The sequence below is a fragment of the Schistocerca serialis genome, chromosome 8 (genome assembly GCF_023864345.2).
Source record: "Schistocerca serialis cubense isolate TAMUIC-IGC-003099 chromosome 8, iqSchSeri2.2, whole genome shotgun sequence".
NCBI classification, from domain to species: domain Eukaryota; kingdom Metazoa; phylum Arthropoda; class Insecta; order Orthoptera; family Acrididae; genus Schistocerca; species Schistocerca serialis.
In genome coordinates, this window is record NC_064645.1 from 551,079,391 (window position 1) to 551,091,937 (window position 12,547).

At 39.4% G+C, this 12,547-nt stretch overlaps 1 protein-coding gene across 1 annotated transcript in view; it reads left to right on the forward strand.

Moving 5' to 3' along the window:
* The window catches only part of LOC126416667 (HMG box-containing protein 1-like), a 66,841-nt gene that overhangs the window by 9,717 nt on the left and 44,577 nt on the right, over nucleotides 1–12,547 (forward strand). The gene's annotated exons all lie outside the window — the stretch shown is intronic.

The following is a 12,547-nucleotide window of genomic DNA, read 5'->3' on the forward strand; positions in this document are numbered from 1 at the left end:
TAACTCCACTGTGTCTTCGTCAGTGTATCTTGTTTCTTGCATCGCTAATATTCCAATGCTTCTCTCTTTCATCTCATCTACTACCTGTTTAAGTTTATCAGTCTTAATCATTGTCTGTACATTTATGGTTCCAATTTTGAAAGTATTTTTAGTTTTAATCTTCTTTGAGGTTCTTGGGAGCTCCAACTCTTCCCTTATGCACTTTTTGGCAGGTCCCCCAGAATCCGAATGCCTGCCTGCGTCGACCTTGGTCAACGGGGGATTGTCCCCCTGGGGTAATCTCGATTCCGTAGTGCGATCCATTCCATGAGCTAAAAATTTTTTTGATGGGACGGCTCATGTCCGTCCAGTTATATGACTGAAGTTGTTAGCCCTAGAAGATGTGTTCAGGCCGTCCCTGACATGGGGACACAGATGCCTTTAGTAGCCACCCCTAACATGGAATACTGCCGCTACCTGATATGTTTCAGTGGCTCTTCCGCTCTCTTTGCCGTTGGGAAGCAACGTTCCTGTTCCGCCTTCGAGACCGTTGGCCAGGCTTCGCCTGTAACCTTAGGTTACCCCCCTTCTAACAGCCGTGTACCGCAAGTCTCTAGAGAAATGGAAGGTTCCAAATGATTGGAAAAGAGCGAACCATACGCGACTGGAACAGAAAAGGGAGGTAATGACAGTGGCACATAAAGTGCCCTCCGCTACACACCGTTGGGTGGCTTGTGGAGTATAAATGTAGATGTAGATGTAGGTAGGGGCCCTAACTGGGTGCTACCATCCGGAGCCGGATGGACCCAGGTTTTTTTATGAGGTTGTTGCTCCTCCCCCTCCTTCTTCCCTATGTCTTGCGAGATGGGGCCCCGGGCTTGGGACCGGCAATGGCGGAGTTGGTTGCTGTTATTACTGAAATTCTGACAACTTTGCTTCACTTTTCTGTCCTGATTTTTCTCTGGAAATAAGAAATATTCTTTTGAAATGGACATCCATCCAGAATTTCATGTTCTTCAATCTTCATAATACCTTCCGATTTTTTGGAGCCACTTGCACCAGGGAGATTTTTTCCAGTTACATGTTCAAAATTTATCATCCATATTCTGTTTTGATTGATTGAAACCTGGTGGCTGTAGAACATCTGCCCATGTTTTATTATCATTACTTTTAGTTGTTTGGTTTTCTTGTACATATCCCCATTACTTTCTTCGTGTGTCTACTGTTGTGTTTTATTGCCTCAATATTTTTCTTAGGATGTTCCTCTCTTTCTTTTCAACGTTTTCTGTTTCTGCAGGCTTCGTTAAATTCAGGCTTTTAGCTTCTCATACATGTGCCAGTTTTATTACTATAACATAGAGCTGTAATTTTTGTGTGAGATTAGATCTCTTATTGTACATGCCTTCAGTTAGCTCAAAGGTATTTTATTATATTCTTCTTTTTCTTTACTGCTTCTTTTACTTTACCTGAGTACTGACTGGTAGTTCCTTGGTTTGATACCACATAAAAGAACACCTTGTATTCTTCACACAAGGGGCTTGCTGTATGACTAACTGGCAGAATACCATATTGTCTTAACTCTTCTTTGGGTGCAGGTAAAGGGACTTTTTCACCATCCTAGATTTCGTGAAAGTCACCCAGAACCATGGATCAGAGGATATTCTGTACGGTAAGTCACCTCTGATCCGCAGTTATGGGTGACTTTCACGAAATCTACACCTTTTCCTAGACCTCTCCAGTCCTTTTGCTTCACCCATCTTCCTTCCCCATCAACCCTTCTGCTTGGAGAAGGAACCATTGGCTCCAAAAGCTTGCCAATTACATCCGTCTTTTGTGTGTGTGTTCTGTCGCCACTTGGTGAGTAGATTTTTTTATCTATCAAATTAATTTTTTTTGTCTCTAATTGATTGTATTCAATGCTTTAATTGTATTGTAGAATGTACTGCCATCCTTACCTTTGTTGATCTTACAAGAAGAGACATTGATATGAAACACATTGTACAGTAACACTGCAGAAGAGTATTTGACAGGGATCATCGGCTTTGAGAATGGTTTGGCTTTGCAGTGACATTTGCAGCTAATGGTATTGCTTGCATCACTTATTTGTAGTTGTTGCTGTGCTATTGTTCTCTGTCCATTTTATTTTATTTTTATTTTTTTTAAATTGCTGCTTCAAAGGCAATCATAAATGTGGTAATAATTTGTACTCCCATCACACTTATGACTATAACATAAACATAGACACTTTTTAATCCTAATTTTTTTATTGTTCTAAATAACAGACCACTGTCTGTTCCATTGAGGGTCCACTACATCTGACACAAATTTTAGAAGACAAGCATGGTATTGGCACCTCATGGACAGCCTGACTACTTTAACTATCCATTGCATAGACCTTTTTGCCAGCATGGTATAGCTAAAATGCTGACATTTGAAGTAGGGTACAAGATTTGCTCTGTAGGGCATTACCTTAGGAAATGTAAAAAGCCAGCAGTGCTGATGTACTAAACAACTGGAGTGTTGAACGTTACCAAAAATGGTGCCACTTTCTACAGAACATCAGTGATACTAAAAACCTTTATTTTGATTGGTTGTTTCCATCAATACTATAATCTTGCACTTTACAATCCTTTGATAAATCTAGTGTGTTACGCATACATCTCACAGCTGAACATTCGCTAAGACATTTGGCATGTAATCATTTTGTGATATGACAGTAATTAGCTGTTTTTATAATGAGTGTCTTTTCTCTAACTGATAATCATTTTGTGTGTTCCTGTAATCAAATATAATAATTTTCTTTATATTAAATTGTGCTACCTTCTCAACCATGTCTTTTTCACACTTCTCAATTAAAATCACTTCTGCCTTTGTCAAGATGAATTGCAAGACCACCTAGAATGTGTATTTATTTTAATATTAATAGATGTTACTTTGGCACCAGTAGGTGATAAAGAAAACCATACAAAGCCCCACTTGCTTGCTTAAGCCTTATATAACTGTTTGTCCGTGACAGCCAGTGACTTTGTTGGTGCACATAACACCTTGATGCATAAAGTTTTTATTTATTTACTGTTTTATTAATTTTGAAGAGGTTTGCCTCATCCATGTGATCCACTTGGTAAGCCAAGGTGCCTGCTCCCTTGAGTCACATAACTTTCCATTGTTTTATGTAGTGTCCAAGTAGCAGTAGCAATTGATTATTATTAAAGCTAATCTTAAAGTAGTCCAAATCATTGTTTATTTGTATTGATAACTGGTTTTAATCATACAGTCATCTTCAGACAAGTTTTTGTTAAAAAAGAATAAATTGGGTCATAAAATATGTCCACAGAACTATAGTACAATGAAGAATATAAGAAACATGGATGAGCCACAGTGAGGCAGCAGAGTTAGTAGCTTCAATCAAGAAATACCTTCTATAAGATATTAGTCAGTTCTAGAGCGTCACTAATATGAGGCTGGCGAGAAACAAGCGTAGGGGTTATCTAAGGTTAAACCCCATCCACCTTGCCCCATGTGAACTACAAATATTTGTGTTGGAAAATCCTTCTCTGATGTATGCCATACAAGGAATCTAATATAGATCTCCACCTTTCATGAACAGTGTGTTACACATTGTAGTTCACATGGATCGACTCAAAGTGTTAACTTATCACTGGGTCACCCCATACCTTTCAGGCTCCACCAAGGAGATCATCTTAGCTTTAGGGCTAGTACCTAAGGAAGAAAGTTTAAATCAGTCATGTAGATGGTCTTGTGAAACATGAAATGGAATAAGAAATAATAACATTGAGAATGCTTTTGGATGAAAGGAAACCACTCACTGAAAAGCGTGTGCATTGAGTTGTCACTAGGCACACAAAAAAGAAAGAAAACTTGCTGACTTTTGGAATCATAGTTTGATGAGTTATGGTAAAACACACAACCACACACAGAATGACTTTCTAGTACTCAACTCCAGAAGTTTTTAGCCTAAATTTGGCTGCAGCATCTCTACAGAATCGATACAAAGGGGGCTGAAGAATATTCATAGCTTAAGTTCGGCCAGTCAAAGCTAATTCTTTAAGTTATCTCCTTAGTTTCTCATAAGAATTTATTATCTTTCTTCTAGTACCTGCTATTTAAGATGTTTCATTTCTTTTCCATTCTCTCATCAGGAAAACAAACCTGTTACAATTCACATAAGCCTTCTTTGTATATCCATGATGTCCCACAATCTGGTACTGCCCACGCACTTTACCGGTATTACAATATGGGTTATGCAAGTATTTTGTAGGCAGTTTTTGTGTAGACAAACTGCAGTTTCCTGATAGCCTATCAGTGTATTGAAACCTGCAACTGAGCCTGTATCATCATTGCACTTGATATCTCTAATCACCGTTACTCTCACGTATTTGAGTGGCAGCATTCACTCTAGCTGTAGCTTGTTAGTCCTGTTGTCAAAGGGCACCCTACTTTACAGTGCGCTGCTTCACATTTCTCTACATCTCTCTAAGTTTCAGTTCCCAGTCTTCACACCAGGCTGTTATTTTTTCAATATCCATCTCAGATTCTGCCAGCTTGAATTCCACTCTACATGCAGCCAGGCGGAGATGTATTGGGGTGGGTAAACAGCTCAGTTGTAGGCAGTGAGGGAGCGGCGTCGCAGCCTATGCGACCGTATGCCTCAACCGAGAATCAGCGAATGTTTGTATGTGTAACATAAGAGGGCATGAATCTGGTCCAATAGGCCCACCTGCTGTTAGTCTATCCCACCAGTGTATTTGTAACAAAGTTCCCAAATTTACTGCCCTCCAGGAAATTTGTTGCACTCAAATGATTTTTGGGACTGAGAGCTGGCTGAAAGCCAGAGTAGAAAGCTCTGAAATATCTAGCAAGTCATGTAAGGCATATCAGAAATAATAATAAAGTTGTTGTTGTGGTTGTTATGGTCTTTAGTCCTGAGACTCGTTTGATGCAGCTCTCCATGCTACTCTATCCTGTGCAAGCTTCATCATCTCCCAGTACTTACTGCAACCTACATCCTTCTGAATCTGCTTAGTGTATTCATCTCTTGGTCTCCCTCTACGATTTTACCCTCCACGCTGCCCTCCAATGCTAAATTTGTGATCCCTTGATGCCTCAGAACATGTCCTACCAACCGGTCCCTTCTGCTTGTCAAGTTGTGCCACGAACTCCTCTTCTCCCCAATTCTATTCAACACCTCCTCATTAGTTATGTGATCTACCCACGTAATCTTCAGCATTCTTCTGTAGCACCACATTTCGAAAGTTTCAATTCTCTTCTTGTCCAAACTATTTATTGTCCATGTTTCACTTCCATACATGGCTACACTCCAAGCAAATACTTTCAGAAACGACTTCCTGACACTTACATCTATACTCGATGTTAACAAATTTCTCTTCTTCAGAAACTCTTTCCTTGCCATTGCCAGTCTACATTTGATATCCTCTCTACTTCGACCATCATCAGTTATTTTGCTCCCGAAATAGCAAAACTCCTTTACTACTTGAAGCGTCTCATTTCCTAATCTAATTCCCTCAGCATCACCTGACTTCATTTGACTACATTCCATTATCCTCGTTTTGCTTTTGTTGATGTTCATCTTATATCCTCCTTTCAAGACACTGTCCATTCTGTTCAACTGCTCTTCGAAGTCCTTTGCTGTCTCTGACAGAATTCTCCATGGATTTTAATACCTACTCCGAATTTTTCTTTTGTTTCCTTTACTGCTTGCTCAATATAAAGATTGAATAACATCGGGGAGAGGCTACAACCCGGTCTCACTCCCTTCCCAACCACTGCTTCCCTTTCATGCCCCTCGACTCTTATAACTGTCATCTGGTTTCTGTACGAATTGTAAATAGCCATTTTACCCCTGCCACCTTTAGAATTTGAAAGAGAGTATTCCAGTCAACATTGTCAAAAGCTTTCTCTAAGTCTACAAATGCTAGAAACGTAGGTTTGCCTTTCCTTAATCTTGCTTCTAAGATAAGTCATAAGGTCAGTATTGCCTCACGTGTTCCAACATTTCTACAGAATCCAAACTGATCTTCCCCAAGATCAGCTTCTACCAGTTTTTCCATTCGTCTGTAAAGAATTTGTGTTAGTATTTTGCAGCCATGGCTTATTAAACTGATAGTTTGGTAATTTTCACATTTGTCAACACCTGCTTTCTTTGGGATTGGAATTATTATATTCTTCTTGAAGTCTGAGGATATTTCGCCTGTCTCGTACATCTTTCTCACCAGATGGTAGAGTTTTGTTAGGCTCTCCCAAGGCTGTCAGTAGTTCTAATGGAATGTTGTCTACCCCGGGGCCTTGTTTCGACTCAGGTCTTTCAGTGCTCTGTCAAACTCTTCTGCAGTATCATATCTCTCATTTCATCTTCATCTACATCCTCTTCCATTTCCATAATATTGTCCTCAAGTACATCGCCCTTTTATAGACCCTCTATATACTCTTTCCACCTTTCCTGCTTTCTCTTCTATGCTTAGAACTGGGTTTCCATCTGAGCTCTTGATATTCATACAAGTGGCTCTCTTTTCTCCAAAGGTATCTTTAATTTTCCTGTAGGCAGTATCTATCTTTGCCCTAGAGAGATAAGCCTCTACATCCTTACATTTGTCCTCTAGCCATCCCTGCTTAGCCATTTTGGACTTCCTGCCAATCTCATTTTTGAGATGTTAGTATTCCTTTTTGCCTGCTGCATTTTTATATTTTCTCCTTTCATCAATTAAATTCAATATCTCTTCTGTTACCCAAGGATTTCTACTAGCCCTCGTCTTTTTACTGACTTGATCCTCTGCTGCCTTCACTACTTCATTCCTCAGAGCCACTCATTCTTCTTCTACTGTATTTCTTTCCCCCATTCCTGTCAATCGTTCCCTTATGCCCTCCCTGAAACTCTGTACGACCTCTGGTTCAGTCAGTTTATCCAGGTCCCATCTCCTCAAATTCCCACCCTTTTGCAGTTTCTTCAGTTTTAATCTACAGTTCGTAACCAATAGATTGTGGTCAGAGTCCACATCTGCCCCTGGAAATGTCTTACAATTTAAAACCTGGTTTCTAAAACTCTGTCTTACCATTATATAATCTATCTGATACCTTCTAGTATCTCCAGGATTCTTCCATGTATACAACGTTCTTTTATGATTCTTGAACCAAGTGTTAGCTATGATTAAGTTATGCTCTGTGCAAAATTCTACAAGGCGGCTTCCTCTTTCATTTGTTACCCCCAATCCATATTCACCTACTATGTTTCTCTCTCCCTTTTCCTACTGTCGAATTCCAGTCACCCATGACTATTAAATTTTCGTCTCCCTTCACTACCTGAATAATTTCTTTTATCTCATCATACATTTCATCAATTTCTTCATCTGCAGAGCTAGTTGGCATATAAACTTGTACTACTGTAGTAGGCATGGTCTTTGTGTCTATCTCGGCCACAATAATGCGTCCACTATGCTGTTTGTAGGAGCTTACCCACACTCCTATTTTTTTATTCATTATTAAACCTACATCTGCATTACCCCTATTTGATTTTGTATTTATAACTTTGTATTCACCTGACCAAAAGTCTTGTTCCTCCTGCCACCGAACTTTACTAATTCCCACTATATCTAACTTTAACCTGTCCATTTTCCTTTTTACATTTTCTAACCTACCTGTCCGATTAAGGGATCTGACATTCCATGCTCCGATCCGTAGAATGCCAGCTTTCTTTCTCTTGATAACGACATCCTCTTGAGTAGTCTCCTCCCAGAGATCCGAATGGGGGACTATTTTACCTCCGGAATATTTTACCCAAGAGGACGCCATCCTCATTTAACCGTACAGTAAAGCTGCATGCACTCGGGAAAAATTACAGCTGTAGTTTCCCCTTGCTTTCAGCCGTTAACAGTACCAGCACAGCAAGGCCATTTTGGTTAGTGTTACAAGGCCAGATCAGTCAATCATGCAGACTGTTGCCCCTGCAACTACTGAAAAGGCTGCTGCCTCTCTTCAGGAGCCACACGTTTGTCTGGCCTCTCAGCAGATACCCCTCCGTTCTGGTTGCACCTACGGTACGGCCATCTGTATCGCTGAGGCACGCAAGCCTCCCCACCAATGGCAAGGTCCATGGTTCATGGGGGGCCCATGGTTCATGGGGGGATAATAATAATAATAATAATAATAATAATAATAATATTAAAGAAGAACTAAAAGAAAAATATAGACAAAGACTAACAAAAATACTGAAAACAGAATTGACAGCAAGAAACAAGACAAAAGCTATAAATACTTATGCTATACCAATATTGACCTATTCATTTGAAGTAGTGAAATGGAGTAACACAGACCTAGAAGCACTCAATACACTTACACAATCACAATGCCACAAATATAGAATACATCACTTACATTCAGCAACAGAAAGATTCACATTAAGCAGAAAGGAAGGAGGAAGGGGATTTGTCGACAAAAAAAAAACCTACATTATGGACAGGTAGACAATTTAAGAAAATTCTTCCTAGAACGAGCAGAAACTAGCAAAAAAACACAGAGCAATCACTCATATAAATACATCGACTACACCACTGCAATTTCATAACCACTTCTACAACCCTTTAGATCACATAACATCAACGGATACGAAGAAAGTAAATTGGAAAAAGAAAATACTACATGGCAAGCACCCGTATCATCTAACACAGCCACACATCGATCAAGACGCATCCAACACATGGCTAAGAAAAGGCAATATATACAGTGAGACAGAAGGATTCATGATTGCAATACAGGATCAAAAATAAACACCAGATATTACATCAAGCATATTATTAAAGATCCCAATACCACAACAGATAAATGCAGACTTTGCAAACAACAAATAGAAACAGTAGATCACATCACAAGCGGCTGTACAATACTAGCAAATACAGAATACCCCAGAAGACATGACAATGTAGCAAAAATAATACATCAACAGCTTGCCTTACAACATAAACTTATAAAACAACACGTCCCCACATACAAGTATGCACCACAAAATGTACTGGAGAATGATGAATACAAATTATACTGGAACAGAACCATTATAACAGATAAAACACCACCACATAACAAACCTGACATTATACTCACCAAATAAAAAGAAGAAATTAACACAACTAATCGAAATATCCATACCCAGTACAACAAATATGCAAAAGAAAAAAGGAGAAAAAATTGAAAAATACATCCAACTGGCTGAGGAAGTCAAGGACATGTGGCATCAGGATACAGTTGACATTATACCAATTATACTATCAACTACAGGAGTCATACCACACAATATCCACCAGTACATCAATGCAATACAGCTACATCCAAACTTATATATACAACTACAGAAATCTGTAATTATTGACACTTGTTCAATTACCCGAAAGTTCCTAAATGCAATATAACATATACTGTACAGTGAAAAGGAAGTCACGCTTGATCAAGGTCCGTGTCACTTTCCATTTTTGACCAGACATAATGTCTGAGAAAAGAAAGAAAGAAATAATAATAATAAGTCACTGTTGTATTCCATTTGGCACTGAATGCCGCGACATTGGCTTGGATGTGAAATATCTTGGAAAGAGTAGGTGGATTGTTAATATCCACAGGGGTTCAAGATGGCTATAAGCTCTTCTTGTTAGTTTTCTGCATAATTACACATTCCTGTTTTGTTTGCAGTAACAGAGGTCACTTGTGCAATGACCGAAAGGTGCCGCAAGGTCCTTCTAGGGTACTCCTTCCATTGGAATCTTCGCTTCGTGATCTAATTCCTGTTTGTGTATCACATATGACGCAAGTAATAAGTGGCTCTACCAGTGTTCTTCTCTAATACAAGGATGATCCAAAAAGTAACAGCAAACTGTTTTTTACAGTTATGACAAGATGTCATTTTTCAACATAACCACTTTCCTTTTCAATACGCTTCTCATACCATTGCACCAACTTTTCTATTCCATTCGAATTAAAGGCTTTCGGTAGTGCCCACAACCAAGAATGCACCACTTCTTTAACCTCATCAACACTTTCAAATTGTCATCCTCTGAGAGCATCCTTCAGTGGTCCAAACACTTATAATCTAAAGGAGCGAGATCAGAGCTGCAAGGGGGATGCAGTACAACCTAAAATCTCAATCTTTGAATAGCAGTAAGAGTTACAGTGGCAGTGTGGGGGACAGAGAACACCACCTCTAGAGAGAAGTTCTCTGTGACAGCTTTGTATTGCTGGCTTTAGCTCATTCCCCAGTATGGCGCTGTGCTGGACACTGTTCACTGTTTCACCCCTTTGCTAATAGTGCTCCAAAATCAGCTCATTCATATCCCAGAATAGGATGAAAAGGACTTTTCCAACAGAGGGTGTAAACTTGAATTTCTTCTTATCTGGACAAGATATGTTTCACCATTCCAAAGATTGTCTTTTGCTTTCTGATTCATAGTGATGCACACAGGTTTCATCTCCTGTGACAATACGTGTTACAAACTGTTGTCCTTCAGCATTATATCATGCCAGGTATGATGTGGCAGCCTATCTTGTGTTCATCAGTGAGCATCCTAAGCACCCATCATGCACAAACAAAATGGTACTTGATAGCCTCACTAATATTGGTATGAGTGGATCTACCACTGATACTCAGTTTCCTGGCTAAAGCTTCTACAGAAATACAGTGGTTCTCATAAATAATGTCGTCAGCAAATCCCACATCCTCGTCAATAATGGCTATGCTGGGACGACCAGATCCTTGATCATCTGTGACTGACGTACATTCATGTCTAAATGCATCTGCCCACTCTTACACTCTTCTCTCATTAATGCAGCTATCTCCATACCTGTCCAACATCCTTCAGTGGCTTTGTTGAGGTTTTACACCTTCTAACCACAAAAATTGTATTACTGCACACTGTTCTTCTACGGTGCACAAAGGTAGGGCACTGCCATTTTGTTTAAACTGCCTTTGCTATTTAGCTTGTGACGTCCTCTGTTGACATGTGCTGGAACTTTCTCAAAGCACTCATCTTCACTTTCCGGAAGTTTCAAATGCCTGACGTGTTAATTGCATTTAATACTGATAGTTTGCTGCTACTTTTTGAATTACCTGAGTGTATTTACAACTACACAATGCAATGTTTATTATGCTGAGAAACATAGCACATTAATATGATTCAACAGTAGGTTGAATTAAGTGCTGCTCACCACATAGAGGAAACATTGAGTCGCAAACAGGCACAATGAAAAAGACTGCTAAAATATTAATCTTTCAGATGAACTCCTTCTTGGAAAATAGAAAACACACATCCACTCACATAAGTGCAAATCACACACAAATGGCCTGTGTCTCCAAGCCCTAGCCAAGTGCGTGTGAGTTTTCCTTCTGTGAATGTGTGTGTATTTTATATTGTGAAAGAGATACTTTGCCTGTAACCTTAATATTTTAACAGTCTTTTACATTGTGCCTGTCTCTAACCTAATGCCTCCTCTAGTCTGTCCTTTTACATATTATTGTTATTCCATCCGATACTTTCCATTGTTTGCTTTATGTTGAAATAACCTACGTTTGATAGATGAACTATGTGACATGTTAAACAGTATGAAATATGTGATGACAACTTGTAACATCACTTCATTTGACTTCCCTATGTTGTGGAAATGCTCCACAAAATATTTTACAAAATCCCTTTCATTAATATGACAGAAAGTAGTAACTTACAGAATGTGTAACGAATATGATGAGTTATGCTGTATTAAAATGTGAACTTAATTGACATCTAAGTTCTTAGTTAGTGCAATATAAGTTATGACATCCTACGTTGGCAGACTAAAATTTAGGCCAGAGCAATCCTGCCATCAGAGCTGCAGCATACCAAATCCTTAAAATGGTTTACAAACCTTTAACATCCATTAATGCATATAAAAGACTTACATATAGGGGACTTGTGGGTGCAGTGAGGGTACAGGTTTCATTTCTCTCATCTGCGCAGACCTGTACATGTGTTTTGTGGAGTTTTGGACAGGTCTTGCGATAAAATTTTGCTATGGTAGCTATTGAAGGTTTCACAACCTGTAAGGAAGCTTTTGGTCAAAAGGCCTTCTTAAAACACACACACACACACACACACACAGACACACACATTTACAACTCATATACACATGACCACGGTCTCTCACTGCTGATGCCAGAGTGCAAGCAGCAGCACATGACAGGAGATTCTCCTCTTATCCCAGTTCACACTTACTAGCCTCACCTAATCTAGTCAAATATGCTGTGTCCCCCTTCTTCATACATATCCGCCCACTTATCTGCAATCCACATTATAATCTTTTTATTTATTTTTATCTTTAATCCCATTGTGTTTTCACGTTGATTTCAGCTCGTTTTCGGATTTGTTAAAGACCTTCTCTCTTTCTCCTGGTCCCAACAGTGGAAACACTTTTTCGTCTTTAACCCTACCAATCAAACTCAAAACCAGCATTGAGCCCCACCTGAATCAGTTCGATCCTCCTTCCAACTATTACCCATCCCCACTGCTCCCAAATCACCCCCCGT